Source organism: Marmota marmota, unplaced genomic scaffold, assembly GCF_001458135.2.
Source record: "Marmota marmota marmota unplaced genomic scaffold, marMar, whole genome shotgun sequence".
Classification (NCBI taxonomy): domain Eukaryota; kingdom Metazoa; phylum Chordata; class Mammalia; order Rodentia; family Sciuridae; genus Marmota; species Marmota marmota.
In genome coordinates this window covers 92527-116637 of record NW_026006748.1, presented here as the reverse complement: position 1 = coordinate 116637, position 24111 = coordinate 92527, and the positions used below count along the sequence as shown (strand labels likewise).

Sequence of the window (24111 nt, the reverse complement as noted above, 5' to 3'; positions counted from 1 at the left end):
TTACTACTACTACTACTAGGGATTTGACCTAGAGATGATGTACCACTGAGCCATCCTCAGACCTTTTGGTTTTCTATTTTGAGACATGGTCTCACTAATTTGATCAGGGCCTCACTGAGTTGCTGAGCCTGGCCTTGAACATAGGCTCCTCCCCACTTATTTGGGATTACAGGTGAGCAGCACAGTTTCCATCTCTCTTTTAAATTAAAAGTATTATTTTATTAATCTCCCTTGACTTGTGTTGTGCTTAGTGTAATTTTATAGCACACAAATCCATTTTGAGTATGAAAACTGCATTACTAAAATGATACTTTTCTGCAAGGCCAAAATGCTTGGTTTATAATAAAAGTATAAAGTGCCTCGCCAAAAGAAAAACCATCACTCTATCTATTGTGTAAATCCAACATCTTAGGTTGTTCAACAAGTCTTAAAAAAAAAAAACACTTCTGGAAAAAGAAGTTTCCCATAATGGAAAAGAATTTTCCATCATGGAGAATAAATTACTTGTGTTTTTACTATTTTATTTTATTATTGTCTCTAGTATTTTTCTTCTCAAAAGGAAATTCACATTCTCTATATGTTGCTTTTAAATCAGCCTTAAATTAAATTCTGTTCAGGCTGAAATTAAATATTCCTAAAATCATGCTCAGGTGTTGTCTTCAAAGTATCTGGTTCCAGAATGAATGATCTTTTAATCTGAAGTGGTGACATCAACCATATTGTTAATTTTGTAGTATAGGTAACTTACTTTTCACAGCAGAACATAGGTCTGCTATGAAAACCTTTGATAAGGTCTGGAGACCTGTGTTTTTGTTTGGGTTTTTGGGGGCAGGGTGGTGGGGAGGGAGGATTGTGATAGCTAAGGGGGCTCTACTTACATCTAGTGGGTAGAGGCCAAGGATGCAACGAAACAGCCTACATGCACAGGAAAGCCCCCATCCTCAGCAAGGAATTACCAGCCCCAAAAGGTTAACAGTACCAAAAGGTTCTAGATCCAACTAACTCTTTGTAAGTTTTAGGACAGAAAAAAAATAAATTATGCCACAGGTTACACCCAACAAAATGTGGACTGTGGGCCATTCTATTGGACAAACAACACAATTTCTTCAACAAATTAAGTGGCAAGAAAACAGGTGAAACAACAAATCTCTACAAAAAAATCCTTAAAAGATATATCAAGTGGAATAATTAATTATTTAATTAATAATTTAATAACTTACTCTATGAAGGACNCTCCCCTCTATTTTCATCGGATATATATATATATATATATATATATATATATATATATATATTTTACATGGACACAATACCTTTATTAATTTTTTTTATGTGGTGCTGAGGATCAAACCCAGTGCCTCACATGTGCAAGGTAAGCACTCTACAGGGGAGCCCTAGCTCAGCCCCTAAATGTGTTACTTTTATTTAGCTTTTTTTTTTTTACTTTTATTTGGCTCCTAAAATCAACAGATTATTTATGTCTATTCTTTACAATTTGAGAGTCATTTCATTATAAATGAGCTAGAAATTTACAACATGACTTCAAAGGAGGCATGAGTTGGCAATTCTTGTACAGTTTCTTGGTAAATAAGGAATTTTAAGCTTCTAGTGTAAGATTCACAATCTAATATTGTGTTTAAGTGGATCCTAAAATATTTGTGGGTTAAGTGACAAGAGTGATTTAAGTTGGTGATGTATAAATATTGTTTTCTAGTGTGAAGGAAGTTTTCATGGTGGTATGTGAATTTCCCTCATGTTGTAATTAATGTGTGGAGGGAATATAAGGCCATAATTAGTATATTGAGTCCTCTTAAGATAATGGTAAACTAAGTCAGGAAAATGATGCTATAACTACAAATGATTCTCCAGCTGAGCTGACACTTGGTGGTGAAGATAGGATAGTTAGACTTACCAGTACTCATCATGTTACTATTAAAGGAGTTAATGTCTGTATTCCACAAACTAATAGTAGTTCCACTATGGATTCATAGTCTGAGTTTGTGAGGCAAAATAGCATTGATGATGTGAAGCTGTGGGATGATTACAACTGTGACTCCAGTAAAACTTTGTGGTTTTGGATAAGAGTGGCCACAATTACTAGTGCTATATGATGTGGATAAATTTGTGATGAACAATTTTTAAGGCTGTTTCAAGTGAATAGAGTTTGTTATTTGTAGCAATTGGTGATTCTCCATAGGAATTATATTAGAAATGAATAGGGTATACATTGTATTGTGGATTTGAAATTATAGTAGTGCTTATTATACTATAGCTTCCTAGTTTTGGTAACACAGCTGCAAGGTCTGTAGATCCAGCAACTGTGGCTTCTATGTGTGCTTTTGGAACTAGAAGCAGGGGCTATAAAGGGATATTTTTTCTGTGAATGCTATTATGTTTGCCATTCATAGAAGGCCATTACAAAAGGAGCTTGGTAATTCTGTAATAGGTTATTAAGAAAAATTGAATGAACATGTAGAGTGTTGAACATAGAATAATGCTATCAGTACAGGTAAAGAGCCAATCATCATATAGAACTGGAAATAAAATCTTGCTCTTAATTATTCAGCTTGGTTTCCTTACTGGGTGATAATAATTAGAGTTGGAATTAGAGTGGCCTCACAAAGAATATAGACTTGAACTAGTTTTCTGACAGTAAATGCCATGACTAAGTATATTTGTAGAAAATTAATATGTAGATATGTAGTTTTTTCTATATCTGATGTTTTGGAAAGATGGTACTTACTGTAATTGCTTGGAGAAAGAGTTGGGTTGTTAATTTTAAAAGCGGTGCTCTTAGTGAGTTGGAAAAAAAATAATGAAAAATTTAGGCTATTTTTGCCAAATTGGTTTAAGAGCAATAAGTTGATGAAACTAATTGGTAGGCTATGTAGTGATTCAGTTTATAGAATTTTTAGAGTATTATCTTACTGATGCAAATATAATTATGGGTATGATAATTTTCAGCATTGGAGGAAGCTTAAGTTTTACATGTGGTCTAAGCTGTATTTGTTATACACGGTTCAGTAATGCTAGGCCCACCGTAGCTTCTCAGAATGCAAGTGTTGATGAAATGATTGGTATAAAGGTGGCTAAATATAAGGGATAATTAAAATTATTAGAGTCCCACTGGGTATATTGGCTCATTCCTATAATCCTAGCAACTCGGGAAGCTGAGACTGGAGGAGCAGAAATGTAAGCCCAGTCTAAGCAATTTAGCAAGTCCTAAGCAACTTAGTAAGACTCTGTCTCAAAATAAAAAAAAAAAAGTATATAAGGTCTTGGGGTCTTCTGGCAGAGCACCCCTGGGTCTCATTCCCAGTACTCAAAATGAATAAATATATAAATAAAATTATGAGAGTTCCTAGAATAAACAATGATAATATTATGCCTTTTAACATAGTTTGAACCTTTAGGGAGTTGCACATAATCCAAAGCATTTTATTCAAGTAGTGCTAATAACACTATGATAAGAAAAATAGGGATAATAAGTAGATTACATGTAACCTGCTGTTAGGAAGAGAAGTTGAACATTGGATTATAAAATGTTAGGCCATTAAGGGGATCAGCATTTAAACAAGTCCTTTTTGGAGTCAGGGCATATAGTTATGTATTAGATTGTAGATTATATCAGCCATTAAATCCAGGGTGCTCTTACAAGCAGGCCTTATGTCTCTTGTTCTGTTGTACTGGGAGAAATATTGGATTCATATAAACCGACATGGATTGTTCTGATCTAACCTCAGATTATGTAGGACTTTACTCATTGAACAAATGAATCATTAATGATGGCTACACCATCCAACATCAAGGTCGTAAATCCTATTGACAATACGGACTCTAGAGTAGGATTGCACTATTGACCTAGAAAAACTTATTTTTTCAATCAAACGTTTGGGTCAATTAATGATTGTGCTACTTCAACTGGTATGATCTAAGTTTTAATCATCAGAGGTTGTATTCTGCTCTAAGGTCACCCTAACTGAAAGTTTTCAATAGGTTAAGCATTATTCCTTATAATTAGGTTAAGATTTGTTTAAGTGGATTTAAACTAAATACCAGGAGGCTCTTCTCATCTTATCTTAATATCCCCATCTTTTCATGGAGAGGTCAATTTCACAATTAAGGTGAATTAAGAGGTCAATTAAGACAATTAACCTGGTATGGTCATTCATACAGTCGATATTTAAAGAACAAATGATTGTGAGACCTTTGCACAATCAGGATACTGTAGTTGTTAATAATATGTCACTGAGAAGGCATGACTGATGCAAAGTATGCTACAGGTGATGATTTGGGTAAACAGGAGGGATTTGTGTTTGCCAGATCCTTTGACTCTTTAGAATCTTTTCTTAGGTACATGACTGTGTTAGGTTAGTGATTATTTGAATAAACAGTCAATAGATTAATCTGTTTTTATTTAGACACTAGGTATCAATATATAGCCATTCTTGTGTAACTTTATGACAGGACAATTTATTTCCTGTTACTTATATTAACATGATTTCTTCTATTTATACATAGATTAATCTTGAAAAAATGTTAGACATTTATGGAATTAATGGGGAAGTATTAGAATTTGTTGCACTTGAATGCTTTCTTAATTGGTGGACTGTTTTTAAGCCAACTATGAAAATTTAATAACTTACTCTATGAAGGACTGTTTTCCATTTTTAAAAAGGTGTCCCTCTTTGGATTAACATTTAAATTGACATTTAAAAAAATCTTGTTGGGCCTTGTGGCACTCACCTGTGATCCCAGAAACTTGGGAGACTGAGCTAGAAGAATGCCCAAACTGGGCAACATAGGAATACCCTGTCTCAAAAACAAACAAACAAAAAACAAAGATTAAAATTCCTTTAGGTGAGTTTAAAGTGGAACTTCAATTGTATTCTGGATATCTAGATATCAAAATACAGGATGAGTTTGTCACCTCTATTCAGGTGTCTCACTGCATTGCTTCAAAGATGTGTTTGTTCTGACAATTGTCCACGAATACCTTGTTCAGTGTTCAGTGTTCATACCTGTAAATTCGTTCTGGTTAATTTATTATGCAACATTCATAAGAGATTAGCTTTGATTTTTTTAACTTTAAACTATTTTTCATCTTTTTCTTAATAGTATTTTTTCTATGGTGTCTCAAGAAATTTGTATGTCCTATGCTTTTAGTTGTGAGTAAAGGTCTTCCTCAAAGATTCTTCTAATATTAGATGATGATAGAAATTACCATCAAATTGTATTTGAAATTTGCTAATATTTGCTAATACTGTACAAGTTGTGTTTAATATATGACTAGTGTTAAACCAACTTTAGGATTTTTTAAAATTGCCTAATGTTGGTTTGAGGCAGAGTAATTTAAAACCAAGTCTAATCTATTAGTGCACAATAGAATGTGCAGACTTGGGTTCCAACTGACTGTCCCCCTAGACATAGCTTCATCCCAACATGCACACAAACTTATGACAGAAAACAACTTTTCCATTAAATGAAGAATTAACATCTTTCTTTTAGAGAGAACCCCAGGCTGCTAGGAAATCTTGAGCTCAGAGTCCTAATGAGGCTAAAAGAGTGAAGAGCAGAAGTACCTCAGGTAAGCCATGAACGTTCCCTGATGTTAAAGTCTCACTTGTGGACTGAAGAAATTAGACTGGGGGTACTGTCTCCTCATGGCTGGCTCATCTGCCAAAAAGAGGGACTTTTCTAAATAATTGGCAACTGTGAAAATGAAGTTGTGAAAGGCTTATTATCATAAGTGTTAAAATTCAGAAATAAAATACAGTATTATACTATTTAGAGATACTATTTTTTCTATTAGAAGGTATTTAATTGAGATAGTTATATTTGCCTATTATCTATTTCTGATGTTGAATCATCAAATACAATTTGTATAGCAGGAATTGAAGACTGACAGCTGGATATGCACATGTGGGTTATCTTGGTTTTGAAGCATGGAGATTAGAAATCGACTTTTTAAGCAGATCTTTTGGGGGTCTCCTATACTCACTAAACTTTGAGAACCATTGGTTTTGACATCTGATCTCAAAGACTTGATTTGTTAAGGGCCACAATTATGTTGCCCAATATTTTTTCCTAAAATAATATTATTTTTAGGTGGTGCACATTTGTAATCCCAACTACTCGGGAGGCTGTGGATGGAGAATCAAGTTCAAGGGCAGCCTGGGCAACTTAGCCAGACCCCAATATAAAAAAAAAAAGTCAGGCATGGTGGCACCAGTAGTCTCAGCTTTTTGAAAGCCTGAGGAAGATTGTTTGACTCCACAAGTTCAAGACTAGCCTGGACAATATGAAGAGACCCTGACTCAACCAAAACAATCCCCCAAACATTTTTTAGTATAAAACAAACAAACAAACAAACAAAAACAAGTGGCAGGCCAGAGTTGGCCTGTGTGATTTGTATCACATTTATTTAAACATATATAGTGTATATATATATATATATATATATATAGAGAGAGAGAGAGAGAGAGAAAGAGAGTCATGCATTGCATTCAGGATGTTTTGCTCAAATGTGAAAGATGAAAAATTAACATGATTCACTGAACTCTTCAGAAATAAGCTAACAGGCTTAAGTAAATATGGTCTGTGTACTATGTAACCATTTGTGCACTGTTAACAAATGAAGACAATTGTGTGAATATATGGGTACACTATATATATATATATATATATAAACATGTTACAAGTATTTAATGTTTAAATCTTAGATATATTATGAAAAACTTCCAACTATATTGGACTCTTTTCTTTCATGGCTACAGGAGCAGCCAGGAGGACGCTCAGGCTTCAGAAGAGGTGCCTCCAGTGACCTCTGTTGTGGCAAAAAGAAGGTTTGGTTGGATTCAAATGAGACCAAAGAAATCTCCAATGCCAACTCTCAACAGCAGATCTGGAAGCTGATCAAAGATGGCTGATTATCCACAAAATCAGTGACTTTCCATTCTGGGGCTCCATGCCAGAAAAGAACCTTGGCTCCCCAGAGGTACAGGCAAGTGTGAATAGGTAAGCAGAAGAGTACAGCTAATGCTCCAATGCAGGAAAAGCTCACCTGGGTGCAGAGGATGTGGATACTGTGTAGGCTGCTCAGAGATACCATGAATCTAATATTGACTACCACATGTATCACAGCCTCTATATGAAGGTAAAGGGCAATGTGTTGAAAAATAAGTGGATCCTCTTTGAACATATTCCCAAACTGAAGGCAGATAAGGCCAACAAGAAACTTCTGGCTGACCAGGCTGAGACCAAGGAGGAACACAAGCTCTATGAGGAGCATTCCAGTACAAGGAAGAGGACATCAAGATTCTGTCCAAGGAGGAAGAGACCAAGAAATTAGGCTCCCCCTTGTGTCTGTACATAATGACCTTGATGATTACATAGATACTCCTTGAAACAAAAACAAGCTTTATCTGTTAAAAAATGTATTGTACCACAATTTTAGAAATTAACAGTTTTGTAAATCATCCTTTTTACAATAAAAGAAATACAGTTAGTCTGCTCTTTGAATTGTGAGGCTTAAAGAACCCATGTTACTTGTTTTAAAACCAGTAATATTTCATCACTCTTCAAATATTTCTGCTCTGTTGCACATACTTTAATTTTTTTTTAAATCTTCAACATTATTCTGAACTTCTTTCACCATTACATACAATGTTCTAATGGTCAGCATTGAATTTTATTGGAAATGTATAATTTTCTTGTTGACCCCATGTCCTAAAAGACTTTGGACATATTTAAAAAGCTAAATACTGAAATGTAATGAAACCATATTATTCAGAAAGAACTTTAAGTGCTTCCCTATAATTGTCACTGGTAAAAACTGGCAAAACCAAAAATTTTAATACAAGATATGTAAATGTAGTTGGCAAATTTTGGCTGATACAGAAAATATTAGAAAGTGAAACTGTCAATTGTCATTTGGAAAATAATTTTTAAACAGGACAACTGTTTAAAAAAAGTCAAGCTTTTTTTTACACCCATATAGTTTATGTGGTAAAAATTTTATTTTAACCATTGTAGTTAGAAATACTATTGCTATACTTAGGCACTTAGCTCCAGTCTAGAAAATGAAGTCGCTTCTGGATAATTCTATCAGTTTGACAACTGTATTTTATTGAAGATGAACTAAAAGAGGCTGCTTTTTCATTATGGGAATGAAAAATAAATGGAACTTTAAATAATCACACTGTATTTGTAGGTTCCAAAACACAAAATGTAGTGATGTGCATAATGAGCTCAGGAGGCTTAGAGAACAACATGGCCTGTTTGGGCTGCAATATTTTCTGCACTCAGTTCAAGAATTTGAAGCTGAGCAAGAGCTAGACATCTAATGAATTCTTTTTTTTCAAGAGCACCTTGGTTCAAGGGCAAGGACTTATTTTTTCCTTATAAATGGGAAAAGTGCCTTTCTTTCTTTCTTACTTTTTTTGTACTGGGAACTGAACCCAGGGGTGCTTTACCACAGAGCTCCATCCCCAGACCTTTTTTAAATTGCCCATGCTGTCCTTGAACTTGAGATTTCCCTACTTCACTGGGGTTACAAATGTGTATCACTGTACCTGGTGTGTGTCATTATTTTTTTACAAACCAAACTTGAATGGCATTTAATTAAATGGCCAAGTTTGAGGTCATAGATGCATAACCTTGTAGATCAACTAGTAGTTCATTTGAGTTTGTTGAGTGAGATGAAAAGTGCTTAGAACAGTACCTGACCTAATAAATTCTCAGTACACTTCACAATCACCTTGTTAAGATCAACATTTCTTATCATGTACTATATATCATGGGATAGTGGAACTGTGCACCTTGACACTTGTCTGACAGTTTTGCCACTGGCCGTGTTCACAGCCCACAATCTTCTTGGGCCACCTGGTTCTTCTCCTACATCCTTGCGCAGTGGTTTGCAGACAGGTGCACACCAGCAGCACTTGCAGGTTCATCACCTCATCTGACATCCTTCTTCACCTGGGACTGCTGGCCTTTCTTACCTGGTTCTGAGCCAGTGCTCCTGTGATTTGCTGTCCTGGGCCCTTCTCCACATTGATAGAAGGGAGCTAAGCCATTGTGGTTGGATGGTAACCACCAGAGCATTTATACAGTCCTGAAGAACTTCTAGCACCATGAAGAGTGCAGGCTCTGCAGACAGTTGCCTGGGTGCTGGCTCAGGTCCTGCTCCATTTCTGCCCTGGGTAAGTCCATTGCACTAGCTTTTCCAGCCTTCTTCTGTCATGGCAGACTCCTATATGGAGCTATGTTGGCATGTGGTGTTAATGATCTACCAAGGAATTGGCTTGGAATTACCTGATATTAATAAGCAGTCAAAATTAAAAATTTTAACTTATCTTTTTTAATATTCCTCATTAGGAGCCGTAGATCTTGGGATAGTAAAATAAATGGAAGCTAGCTGGGTTCAAATTCTGACTGAATGACTCATTGGGAGCACAATTTGGAGTACATCACTGAACTAAGATCAGTCTGTTAGGCTATGGGATTAATACTACCTACTTCATATCACATAGTTGTTACATGAAGTAAATAAGATAAATGGAATTAAGCACTTTGCATAATGCCCAGCATGGAATAAAGAGGAATTACTCAACTTCAGAGTAGTGGTTTTAGACCTTATGATTACTGATACCATATTGCAGATCAAAGTTATCATATATTTTATATATGAAAATAGAGCCCTATTTTCATATATAAATTGAAATTTAGCTCTACTAGTATCTAGAACTGCAATAGCAACAGTTTTTTAAATCACTGTTTACCAATTCTTGCAAAAAAAGATAGAAAATTAGTGAACAAAATAGTTAAATTTAAAAAGTATATTCAAATATGTGCATAATGAGGTAAAGACAGACCACAGTAAAAAAAAAATAGAAAATTACTCATGAATTTCAGAAATCTAGTTTGACCCCTGTTGAGGAGTCAGTCAACAAAGAACTTTCACTGTTTTAACACACCCCTCACTTGGCTTTGTTTCATGGAAGAATTTCCAGTTTGTTATTTTAGTTGGGACTTTTATAGTCATTAGGATGCTTTTTTGTATATACACAGCAAAGAGGCTATTTTCCAAATGATGTTATTTTGCCAACATCATGAATGAGTTGCTGCCGATTTGACTGGCTTGTTAAGAATGTCCTCTTCTTGTTTCAGGATGTCCTCTTGTAGGTCACAATTTGTTAAATGTTTTTTGTTTTTGTTTTTTTTTTGCATGAATGGTGTTGGATTTTATTGAATATTCTTTAACACATTCACAATACCAGTACCTTGATGTGATGCTTCCTCTTTATCAGTGTTGTCCAATAGACCTTTCTGCCATGACAGAAATGTATGGTATCTGCACTGCATTGTCAGGTATGATAGCCACCAGCCCATGTGGTTAATGAGCTCTTACAATAAGTGGTGGGACTGAGATACTGAAATTTGATTTTGTAAATTTTTAATTAATTTAAATAGTCATATAAGGGCTTTGTTCCTGTATTGGATGATTAATATGTAGTTTAGCAGAAGACATTTTAATTGGTGTTCATTATATTTTGTTTTCCTGATCTTTTTCCTTACCTCCCTTCCTTTCTTTGCTCCTTCCTTCCTTCCCTTCCTTCTTCCTCCCTCTCTCCCTCCCTTTTTCCCTTTATATTTCTCCCTTTCTCTTGGTCCCCCATTCCTTCCCTCCTTCCTACCTTCCTTCCTTCCTTCCTTCCTTCCTTCCTTCCTTCCTTCCTTCCTTCCTTCTCTCTAGCACTGGAGCTCAAACCCAGGGCCTCAGCATGAAAGGAAAGTTCACTACCACTGAAAAACATCCCAGCCTTCAGGAGAGTTTTCGATTAAAGTCTCCTGAAAGAAAGCTGGGTGCAAAAATATGATAATTACAATTGTAGAAATTGGAGGTTCATGCCTTTAATCCCAGTGGCTCAGGAGTCTGAGACAGGAGTATCATAAGCTCATAGTCAGTCTCAACAAATTAGTGAGATCCTATCTCAAAAAATAAGGGCTCTGAATGTGGCTCACTGGCAAAGCTCCCCAGGGTTCACTTCCTGATATCAAGGGAGGAAAATAATTTTAGAAAAAGGAAAAAACATTTTTGAAATAATACAAGTTGCACAATTTTAGCTTCAATTTAAAATTTACATCTATTCTCAGACTTTATTTATAGGGAAATTCTGCTATTCATTCCTGGAAAACCATGGTACTTGGTTTAAAATTTGAAATGGTGGTTTCTTTCTTTCTTTCTTTCTTTCTTTCTTTCTTTCTTTCTTTCTTTCTTTCTTTCTTTCTTTCTTTCTTGTCTTTTCTTTGCATTGTGGTTTAACACTGGTTTCCAGATTATGGCCTTTTTAAAATCTTGTCTAAGTCTAGCTTCACTGAACTCAATTCCATATTCACAATAGTTCACTAAAATCCTATATTTCTTCAGCATTTCTTGAACAAATCCTTAGTGTTTTGCCACCATGGCTAATAGGTATATCTGCATTCTTCTCAAATTATGTTACAACATTTAGTTTGTCATTTACTGGTAAAAGCCTAGCTCTTCTGCCTTATAAGATTCTGTACTCTCAGTTGCAGTTCTTCTGAGGGTCAGGTGTTACATGGGCTGTTAGAATGTGCTAGACCTTAGTGAAGGATTCTGGAGGAAGACCCCTGGTCTATCCTGGCTGCTTTCATTGAAGCTCTGATTACCTTAACTCCTCCTCACACCCAGCCCCCAAGATAATAATTCAAAGAGAAGAAAAGGAAATGGAGGAGCACAGACATAGACACCCTGGTAATCCATAAATGTTCACTTCCAATAATTCTGAAATTTGAGCAGAAATTCGGGGGCGTTTTAAGCTTCTTCACTCCTTAGGTCTTCTAGGTCAAAAGGTCAGAGGATGTCACTATGACCCTGCAACTCTTTTGATCATGCTCCTAGAACCTTAACATACTTTTAAAATTTTTATCTCTGTGCCAGTCTTAGAGAAAGACAGACAACCACCACTGCTACCCCTCCCTCACCACCAAAGAATTCTTTGTATATCAGGCTTGTTCTTATTGCCAGCCCTGAAGTGGGCTAGATTCTTGATCCCCTCTCCAGTTTCCAGTTCTACATTAATGTTGCTGGTATGTTTTATGATGAAACTATGTTAATTGCATGGAGGTACTTTAACTTCTTCAGGTTGGTACAGACATTTTGAAACCTGAGCACTGTCATCAGGGCATCCCCGTGTCCCAGACATAATATCTTTGAAATTCCAAGTCCTGCATGTATAGGGGAAGGGTGAGAGAAAACTTTTACAAGGACTGATATGGAAGTCTTGTTTGCAGTTGGGAGTTTCCTTCTGGTATGGAGTCAAGGTCTCCTTGACCACAGAAATGTAGGTCTGTGCTAGTCTGATTGGGGGCTTGAAAGTTCTCAACATTCCTACCTGTGGTGTTTTCCTCAGCTGTTCTGAGCTGGAAGATTGAGAGGCTGTAATGGAGAGAACTCAGTCTTGGTAGTGTTGAGAAGATTATGGATCTGTGCTTCTGATTGGTAGGAACCACAAAGCACTGGATGCATCCATTCTCCAAACTGTTGTCTGAGAGCCTGTCTCTCTTTCCCAAGTTGAGTCAATGAAAAGGGAGCTCCTGGATCTGCGAGCCCAAGTATCCAAACAGAGCACAGCTGAATGTCTGAAGACTGCAAACAAGCAGAAGGAGAACATGGAGCAGTTCATCATCAGCCAGCGTAGGTGTCCCTGAGCTGTGGTGCTGCAAAGGAAAGGGGTGGTCTTTCACATGTCCCACTTGTGCTGCAGAAGAATAGTCATCAGAGAGGCACACAAATGTTGGGAGGGGAGCACCTAATACCCTGGGCCCAACCCTCCTGTGTTATGAATAATTGTGGGTGCAGAGGGAAGGGAAGAAGGGTGAGAAAGAGACCCATGATTGGGGGTGAGAAGAAAATGCTTTAGAAAATACACACCCAGCAAGTATGGCCCAGTTGGTAATTCCTGCTCTGTGGGGCTCTTTTATTGTTCAGGGACCAGGACACATGATGTTTTGAAGTAGACAAGGACTAACTTGAAGCTAAAGAATCTGTTACACCTTTCACAGTCACAGAGTCTGCTTCAAACACATCACAATCTATCATCAGATCTGTAAGTGACTCTGACCTCCTTTGACCTTCCAGAAGCATATAATCTGGTCCACTAGACAGGTCTTAGCTCCTAGATAGCCTCTACCAAGGGTTCCATCCCTTCGCCTTGTGCCCCCTCAGCTCCCTACCCTGCCCTTGCTCTCCTGTGTCATTTTCTCTTTTCTTTACCCCAATTTTCCCTCCTTGATGTCAGTCAAGCAAGAAGTTGAGAAAAATGCAGTTAAGTTGGTCCTTGAATGAAGAAACTTTTAAAGTCTGTAAATTAGTTGTCTACAAGGAGATCTTGAGGCCATTTGTACATTATGGACTTTCCTGAACTAATTTATGAAAAATCAAATAAGGCATAACTTTATAAATTGACTTGAGTGCACAATATTTCATTAAGAACAGTAATTTGATTTTTCACACCAGTTTTAGAAAAAATGAAGGAAGATCCATGTGGTCTCATTGTCATAAAAGAAAAATTGATATTAAAAAACACTGAACATTAAGGGAAAAAAAATTAAATATGTGTACCAGATATTGTCTACTTTTACTTAAATGTTGTGCTTATAATTCCCTAGAAATACTTTGAAGAAAAACGTGATATGTAACCGATTGTTTTAAAAATCAGAAAATAACACTTTAAACTTAGATAGTAAACATCAGAGGAGCTGAGCATTCTCCTAGGAATGTTCCTAAATTGTTCTCTGAGAACTTTGACTTCTATAGCATGTTCAAGGATCAAGGGCATGATTTAACTAGTTATTGTTTTCTACTTCCCTTTGGTTCTTCTCTGAGGATTGCTTTCTTTCCTGAGCCACTTTACCATAACACTTACAAGATTGCCTCTGTACAGCCTCATCCTGTCCTTGCCAAGTTAACCCAGAAGCCTCCAGTTCCCACTGGCTCCCTCCAGTGTGCAGACCACTCTGTCTTCTTTCTGATGTCTGGTCTGTAACTTCAGGCTTGTCACTACCTGGTTGTATGCTTTTAGCTGGCCTCTTTGTCTCTGTGAGCTGATGCCCCTTATCTGTAGAAGGTGGACCTAGACTTAGATGATGTCTGAGGTCCCTGTCAATTTGACCTCTCCTTAAGAAAACTGATGCACATACTTAACAGGGACTTCCCGCAATATGTCCTCTCCAATCACCACAGGTTGTTTCTACATGTGTGTTTTTCATGCGCCATTCTACTTTTCCTAGAAGAGGACAAAGGCCTTTATTTCCCTTCAGACTACATAACTTGTAGCATGAACTGGCTCATGTAAAGGAAGTGGTAGGATATGGCCACACAGCATGCAGTGGGATGGTGGCTTGGCCAGCAAGGATTTGGGGGCACACGGAGACTTCTCCTCTAAGCTGGAACCTGGAATCTCCTCCAGACAGTGTACATCCCCTTGGCTCATCCTCTTAACCATCTCTCACCCTGTTCCTACCTTTCTGCATGCTTTGCCCTCTTTCCTGCCTCTGGGCACTATCATCAGGTCTGACAGTTCCATCTAAACAGGGTTGTTTTGTTTGCTTTCCCATGGAATCCTTAAGGGCCCAGCTGTATTTTCCTGTCTTGAGAGCATTGCCTTCCAGGAGCCAAACAAGAAGCAAAGCCACCACAGGTCTCTAAAGCATAAGGAAGCCTTGGCCTACCTCCACCCCCTATCTGAATAACCCTATCTGCTAAGGAGCATCTGGGCCCTCTTCCTTCAAAACTGGTGCAGATCTGAAGAGGTGATCAGAGATGTGTCCTACTAGGGTAGGCAGAAAGACAAAATGACTTCCTGGCAGTGATGGAATACCAGTAGCCAAATACCTCCAGGCCCAACATTAAGGAAAGAGCACCTAAGATTGCATGGTAAACTTTGTGACACTGCTTCTGAACAGCATCTGTGGCACAACAACTGCCATGGCATGGTTCTCACCTCAGAAGCTCTCCTCAGATGATCAGTTTGGGGACAACAGTTGCCCCCTACACATGAGTCATATGGTCCCAACATGGCATTCCTTGAAAGGCCTAGAAGCACCCTAGTGAGCAGCAGGGAACTTCTGGACAGTGTCAGTGGTGTTCTGCAAACACCTTTCACAGATCCACACCTCACCAGGTAGCTCCTCTGAGCCACGCCAGCTGGACTTTGCACTGCATCATCAGGTCTGACCTCTTTGAGTCCATGTGGGGAAGATATGGGTGACTTCAAAGAAGCCCTCTCATTCATAGCTTATCACAATCTGCTTCCTTTATTAACATGTTCTCCAAAATTTAATGCCCTCCTTTCCCCCATTAAGTATGCTGTCCCATTTTATTAACCTGTCTTCCCTCAGGAAGGAGTTTGATGTCCACACCAAGCCTATGCAAAGTCTTGCATATGGCAGCCCTCTACTTCCTCTACTTGTTTTTTAGTGGTGTGGGGAAGACTCCAATTGTACTAAAGTCTGTTTTGTGTCTCCAGAGTTTTGCTAGGATGTGAGTAGGTGTGTATACATGTATAATAGAGATTTTTTTATGTTGCTGTAGCCATACATTGAAGGCCAACATCACTCATGGACATGGAGGGTGAAACAGAATAACTGTCTTTCAGTGGCATTTTTTCTTTTAAAGCAAAATTGTATATACAAATAGTTTATTTTCTTTCTTTTATTTTTTTTCCTTTTGGGTTTGTTTCCCATTTCTAGACCAGTCCCTAGAACAAGTGTTAAGAACAGAAAATAAAATAAGCAAAACTCAAAAAACCAAAGGCTGAATATTTTCTCTGATAAGAGGATGGTGATTCATAATGGGAGGGGGAAGGGGTGTAGAGAAGAATGAAGGAATTTTGGATTGGGAAGAGGGGAGTGAGGGAAGGGGAGAGGATGTGGGAAGGACAGTGGAATGAAAAGGATATCAGCATCCTATATACATGTGTGATTACACTATTGGTGTGACTGCACCATGTTCAGTTAGAAGAAGGAGAAGTTGTGCTCCATTTGTGTACAGTGTGTCAAAATGCATTCTACTGTCATGTATAACTACTTAGAAAAAAATTTAAAAGATTATAAAAATTTAAACAAAATTATAAAATAATAACACCATGAAGAAACCATATTTGCTAATTCTGAAGTCTAAGTTTAAAAATTACAATTTTCCCTCTTTGCCATTTTGCAAAAATCTCCAATCTAAGATATGATGGAGTGATTCTTAAACTTGATGTGCCTTTGCAGTTTTCATAGGGAAGGGCATATTTTGCTGTTTGTTCTGCAGCATTAAAACTCAGGTGTCCAGATGGCAATGGAAATATAGGTCTATTTCCATTGTGGGTTGAATAAAATAGAGGAGAATATTTTCTTTCATGAGTCTCTATTGTTGGTGACTCAGTGTCATTGAAAGCTTTTATAAGAACAGAGGGCACAGTGGGGAAAAAAGACAGGAATTACCCAAGTGTATATGTAGCTAGGCTGTGTTAGCCAGAAACCTGTCTCATTGCATGGTCCCCTTTACAGTGCCCATCAGGGCCAGGCAGTTCGTTGGCCTCCATCCTCAGTATAAAGAAGATCAAAGGTTAAAAGGATTTGAAGATTTTCATTTCAAAGGCTGTCTGTTTCACCATCAGCTGTGGGATTGTGGGTGCGACTTCCCTGGCTGCAATGGCAAGTGCTTTAGTGGGAGTTGAACTCTCATCTAGGATCAACAACTTTCTGTAAGTATCCCCGGTGATTCTGATGCAGGCACAATTTAACACACTAGTGTTGAATCTGATATAGGTGGGCTGCAGACCACAGTTTACCACACATTATGCATGTCACTGAGTCACAACAATTAACTTAATTGAAAACCATATCATTCCATAAATTTTGAAATAAAAATTTAAAATAATCCTTCAGAAAATTCTTGTGTCCTTTTACCTTCCACAATTAAAATAAAGCTATTACTCTACAATGATGTCCTAGAAATAGTTAAGAATGAACAGAAACAATGGCAGCTAGAACAAAAACTATAATCATTATCAATGAAACCAGGACCATAACCAGCAGCAACAACAAAAGACTGTTCAAGAGACCTCCCTGGGTAGAGACATGGCCACTCCTATGGGGAGATGAGAAGTCAACCTGCATTTCACCAGGTGTTTTAAGGATTTGTATGACTGCTTTTGCCTTTATAATACAGAGGAATTTGCTGGCAAAATTAGCTGAATGGTTGGAAAGTCCTCAGACTTATTATTGAATTTAAAGATAAAGCATCCAATGGTAAGGACCTCTGGCCCTGAGGTTATTGCAGAAGCCTGCAAAGTTCTCTCCTTTATCTCTGTCCCTAAGGGCTGGTTGCCTTTATAAAATAATCAGTGATCACAGGACAACTCAAATAGTCACACTTAACAAATCAGCTTACTTCAGAAAATAGAGTGAAAGCCCCATAAAAGGGGAAGAAAAGTCCCAGAAAAGAGGACAAAAAGAAAACAGAGGACAAGTACCTATTGTATCACTTCAAATATGTAATATTATCTCCTGACCTGCTGACCTAAGACCTTCAGAATTTACAGAGAATTCATCATGTCCCTCAGATCTCCTCACTGCTGAGGTGAGTGACAGAGGCACTAGGGATGATTTTCCATTGCTGCAGTAACATATTTCCACAAGCATCATGGCTGAGGAGAACACAAATCCATTATGTCAGAGTGGTAGGTTAGGAGTCCACAGAAGGTCCCACTGGCTTAAAATCACTGGGGAACAGGGCTGTCACCCAGTGGAGGATCTCAGGCACATCCTGCTTCCTTGATTTTTCTGGCTCTAAAAGCCACCCACTTCTTGGCTGGTGGCTTCTTCCTTCACCTCATTCCTGATTTAATTCTTTTGTGTGTGTGTGTGTGTGTGTGTGTGTGTGTTTGTGTGTGTGTGAACTAGGAATAGGAGGAAATTATTCTTAATGACAAAATGCATCTATGAAGAACAAACAACTTATACAGGTACTAGTGACATGCTGAATATTCCCCATGTAACCTAGGAAACAAGGTGAGGATAGCGTCTGGAACCATGTTCACTTACTATCATGCTGGATATCTTAGTCCACAAAATAAGGAAAAATAAAGACAAGCCGAGAGAAATAAAGTGCAGAAATGAAGATGTTAAACTACTTTTATTCACAAAAAAAATGTATGTAGAAAATCCTAAGAAATTTTCCTAAAACTGTTGGCATTACTTTGTGATATTGCCAGGGTCATAGGATTCAAGGTTAATGAACAAACCCCCAAAAGTATCAACAAAGGAAGAAATATATCATGGAGAAGAATTGGAAAACTTTAGTGTTATCAAATAAGTTATTGTTTCTTTACATGTGCTGAGTTTCCAGTGTTAGTTGAAAAACCTCCCCAATGCCAATGTTATACATCTACTATCTTGAAATTCATATTTAAGTTAATTTTCCTTTACATTTTAGGCTTATATCTATTTATAAATTATTTTTGAGTAGGATGAGACAGTGGCCCAGCATCATTTCCTTCTAGATGGACACCTACTTGTGACAGAATAGATGATTTTCTTTTAAAAGCTATCCTTGCTTCCACTGATTTGATATATCATTAGCATGTTTGTTTATATGCCAATATTATCATGTTTTTCAAGTTCATGAAATAGAATTGTTTTAGTCAAGTTTTTCTCACTGTGAACAAAATACCCAAAAAGAACAACTTGCAGGAAGAAAAGTGCCTGTGCAACTAAATATAGATGGAATAATTTGTCATACATTCTTTGCTATCTGAGACTTCTTTTGCTCAGCATATTATTTCTGAGATTCTTTCCTGTTATTGCTAGTATCTGTTGTGTTTTTTTATTGCTGAGTAGTATTCTATTGTAAGGATTATAACTTGTTTTAGCCATGCACTTTCTAATGGACATGTTGATTGCTTCCATTTGGAATTGCTCTTGAGTACTGCACTTCTGAAGTTCATGTCACAGGTCCTTTTGTAGTTTTGTGCTTCTATGTCTGGTGACAGCATTGACGGGTCATATGATAAATGTATGTTCACCTAGAGCAGCCAACAAACTGTTTGTCAAAGTGATTGTAACATTTATCCCTTTCACCAACAGTGAATGGAGCTGCAGTTGTTTGTTCTAAATCCTTCCAACACTTGGCAAGGTCATTTGAATTTTAGAAATTGTGATGCATGTGAGTTGGTCTTCATTTTTGTTTTCCTATGACTCGTGCTTTTGAGAATCTTTTCAGGTGCTCTTTGATGTTTACATTCGCTTCTTTGTGTAGTATGAGTTGAAATATTTGATCCCTCTTTAAGTTGCTTGTCTTATTATTGCCAAGTTAGAAACTTTTATGTGGCCTTAAGTATATAAATTTTAATAATTTAATAATAGATATAAACCTAAAATAAGATATATGAATAATGTTAATCAATCAAGTATATTATTATTATTATTATTATTATATGTGACTTGTCTTTTCATTTACTTGATGGAATCTTTCAAACAGTAGAAGTTTATGATTCCAATGGTGTTCATCATTTTTTAACCTTAATAGTTTGTCTTTTTTGTATGTCAAATATAAGAAATCATTGCCAATGTAAACAAAACTTTTTCTTCTTGGTTTCCATCTCCAAGGTTAGTGCGGCTTTATTTTAATGCAGAAAATAGAAGGTCATTTAAAAGCTGGAATAATTATGAGGGAGCACCTGGACAATCTGCGCTGATGGTCATGGGGAGGTCGCGAGGGGAGGCTGTTGGCAGTTGGGTGCTGTGTACCCCTTTGCACCCACTGGGGAGCACTGCATGAGGAGCTGGTCGGTGGTCACGGGGTGAGAGGCTGGTGTCACTGCAGAGGTAGCGCCAGTGCATAAGGCAGCCCAGGGGCGGGTAGTGCTCCCCAACAGGGCGAGGAGCGTAGACATCTCATTGGGCACAATCTCGGGGTGAGCAGGCACTGGGCCGGCAGGGCGTAGGAGGGCTGGGCAGAGGGGCGGAGGTCCGGTGTTGTGGGCTCCCTGCTGCTCCAAGAGCTCTGGGGGCTGCAGAGCTTGGGTGAGTTTGGGCCCTTGCCGCAAAAGATCACCCCAAAGAAGAGGAAAATGGACCAGAGAACTGCAAGCAGGGGGATCCTGCATGTTGGACAAATGCATCACAAGTGTAGGGAATGTGGGAAAGACTTTAGTCCTAAAGCTACACTGTCCAGCACGAGAGGATCCATGTTGGAGAAAGGCCTTATGAGTGCAATGAAAGTGGGAAAGCCTTCAGTCAAAAAGGCAACCTTATTCAGCCCAAGAGAATCCACACAGGAGGATTGCCTTATAAGTGTGGTAAAATTGGAAAATAATTTAGCCATCATTCTAACCTAATTGTACACTAGAGAGTACACAGGAGAGCAAGGCCTCACAAGTGCAATGATTGTGGGAAAGTCTTCAGACACAAATCCACATTTGTTCATCATAAAAGTATCTATAGTGGAGAAGATCATTATGATTGCAGTGAGTGTAGGAAATCCTTTGGCCACAAACACACTCTCAGTAAACAACAGAGAAGTCACACTGAGACAAAGCCTTTTGAGTGTGTTCCTGACTAGGCCTAGGAAATGCTGCTTGGTGGGCTGGCCACAAGGTGGAAAACAGGTGGGCTGAAGGGGGAAGGGCAGGATGGAGCAGGCCAGGACACATTAATTAACAACCTTTTGGCTCCCTGTAGGAAGGGGCAAATCCTGGGACAGTTAACCCTGGCAACAGACTGGAGCAGGGGCAGGTTCTTGATAAGGGTGGAGGAAGGTTTCTGATAAATTAACATTTCAATCCCCCAGGAGACATCTCCAACTTCCTGGACTCACTCAAAATTGGCCTCCTTGATCTGACCTGAGGATTTGACTGTCTATACTAATTGCCTGTCTAATTCTGGCTTCAGAACCTCAGATGTCAGCAAAGATGGCTTATCCTGTTGCTGTTGCTGCTGCTGTGAGTATACTTCCAGAAACCTCTGGAACATGCTTTCTGCTGGCTTACCACTAGTTCACTTTTCAGTTAGTCAACCTCTTTTATATCTACCTATGGTAATTGGAATTCTCTAGGAAACTTAATGGATGGAATATTAACTTAGTTTAATGATTAAATTTATTAAAATGAAAACCATTTTGTTTTCATTCTTAGAGTTTCATTAATATATATTCTACCTCAGGAAATACTCTCTGCATAATTTTATGGAACTCTGAAAACTAAGAAAACAATTCATTATCTCTCAGTGTTTCTTAGACTTTAGTGTGCAAATTAGTCACTTAAAGTTATTGGTTTAAATGAGATGCCTAGGCCCTATCACATAGATTGTAATGGGTGTGGCCCAATATATACATTTCAGATTTTGCAGGTGATTCAAACATTAGGTTTTGAGAAATTCTTTTGGAGGGTAAAATTCTATAATATTTTACACTCCAACAGCACAAGGAGTCTATGACATTGAAATTAGTATGTTCTTCCAGGACTGGGCTTTGAAGCAATTTTTACTAAAGCCTTGAGCTTCAGTGCTTAACTAAAGAGGATGTGCTAATTAGGAGGTTAGCTTTGTCAAGTTTGGAATAATTTAAATTTATATATTTTGAATTGATAGAGACTATTTAAATCACCTATAATTCTACAAACATTTCTTTAGTTGCTGGCACTTCTTTATTTAATTTCTTCTAACAGCTGCATGAATGAATTTGGCAGGGCCCTGAGACCTTCCTTGGATCCCTCTCTAAGCTACCTGCTGCAGACCACTCATATCTACCTGTTGCCTGTCAGTGGTATCTACTTACACCAAGCCCTCTCTCTCCTCCCCAGAAAACACACCTGATGCTTCCTGGCATAATAATGTAATACCACAGGAAACAAAGCCTCCTTAACCCACCTCCCACCCAGGTTCTCAGCTCGTCTGTTAAAACTAGAATGACAGCATGGCCCACAGCAGCACCTCCATTCTAAAGGCAGCAAGAAGATGCAGGTAAATCTCTCAAATTTCTTTTCATACAGCTATTCTCTTCTCTGGGGCCCAGCCTGGAGCAAGGCCCAGCCTGTGAACCCCCATTCAGAAGGTTTCACAAAGATCTATTTATCCCTTTGAGGGACTTATCTAAAAGTGGAGAGGGGCAGGCCTTCTCAGCTCCAAAAGCATGGGACATGTTTCTTATGCTCAGGCAAGTAAGAAAAAACTGTCTTTAGCAGAATATGATGACATGTTGATAGATATACTCCTAAGTAGTTAGGTTTTTGTGGCTCAGCAGTTTCTTCCTCTCACTGTAAGTTAAAATGTATTCTTTCATTTGTGTATTTAGATTAATGTAGATTAATCTAAGTATTTAGATTAGTAGTTTCCTCAAAATTCAAATTTCTTTACCATCAGCATGTGTCTGCTATGTGTATTAGATTTATATTAAAGAAAAAAAATAAAAAGAAAAAAAGAAAAAAAAAACTGTCTTTAAACTTGGCATGTGTGAGGCCCTGGATGAAGGTCTTTGACAAGGTTGAAGAAATGGATTTGAAAATAGCATCATAAAATGAGGGCAGATAACTATGTCCCCTACCTCTGTCCCCTACATAGACCATTTTCCTTAAGTCCATGATGATATCTCAATAAATAAATCTCCCCTGATATTGGCAGTTTGTCTTCTAGCAAAGGCACACACTGGTTAATATTCCACTAATAAATTTTCCTTTGATCTGGGACATATTACCTCTCTATTAATCACAGTTGTATCCATAATTGTGCCTCTAATGCATACAACAGAAGCCAGTGAAACCTATAGAATGTGCTTGCTCTTAGAGAAAAGAGCTCCAAATCCTGCCCAGAAGGAGCAGCAGGGCCTCCTCCTAACAAGCAGCCTTCAGCTAGGGTCAGGGAACAGCACTGGACTCCAGGGACAGACAGTGGTGGATGCTTCACTGTTGTATGCTGATTGCAAGTCCTTTGTGTATAAACTGAGGGGTGGGATGACTGGGTCAAATAGTAGTTCCATTCCACATTTTCTTAGAAATCTCTATATTGCTTTCCATAGTGGTTGCACCAATTTTCAGTCTCACCAGCAATATATGAGTGTACATTTTCCCCACATTCTTGCCAACATTTATTGTTGCTTGTATTCTTGATGATTGCCATTCTGACTTGAGTGAGGTGGAATCTCAGTGTAGTTTTGATTTGCATTTCTCTCATGGCTATGATACACCAGTTATCAGTGATGAGATCTGCTTCCTCACATGTTTAAGTATAACTTTAAAAAGGATGTGGAGGCAAGAATATAAAACAGGGCTTATTTATAAAGGGGTAATGCAAACTTCTCCTGTGAAAGAGAAGGGGGCCATAGCTAGTATCCTGGTGTCCCATAGAGTGAGAGCATTCTCTCTTCCTTTGCTTTCCTGCTCTCTTCTCCTTATCTCTTTCCTTCCTGCATGTATGACTAGGCCCAGGAGATTGTCCAGGTGTGGTGGTCAAAAGGTGAGAAGCAGATGGCCTGGAGGGGCCAAGATGGAGTGATGTGGGCAGGAAGTGGTCCCAGGATGCATCAATTAACCATTTTTACAACTCCCTGAAGGGAGGGACAATCCCTGGGACAGGTTTACCTTAGCAATAGGTTGGAGCTTTGGCAGGTTGTCTTGATAAGGGTGGAGGAAGGGCTCTGAAGACAATAAGATTTCAGTTCCACAGAGATGGTCTCCAATTTCCTGGACCTAAAATGGACTCCCTTCTCTAGATCTGATTCTTGCCTATCTACACTGAATGTCTGTCTTTTATTCTGACTTCAGCTAGAGATATTGAACATTTTTTTTTCATATATGTATTGATTGATTGCATTTATTCTTTGAAGTGTCTGTTCAGTTTCTTTGCCCATCTATTGACTGAGTTATTGGGTTTTTTTTTTGTTTTTTTTTTGAGGTTTTAATATATCCTGGATATTAATGCCCTATCAGAGGTGAGTGTGATGAAGATTTTTTCCCCATTCTGTGGCTTCTGTTTTCATGTCATTGATTGTGTCTTTGCTGTGAAGAAGTTTTTTTTTTTTATTTTTTAATTTCGTAGTCCCAA

General features: G+C 38.1%; 1 pseudogene; it reads left to right on the top strand.

The window, feature by feature from the left end:
- Positions 1–3785: 3785 nt before the first annotated feature.
- LOC107133598 lies at positions 3786–16751 on the top strand (annotated as a pseudogene).
- The last annotated feature ends 7360 nt before the right edge of the window (positions 16752–24111 follow it).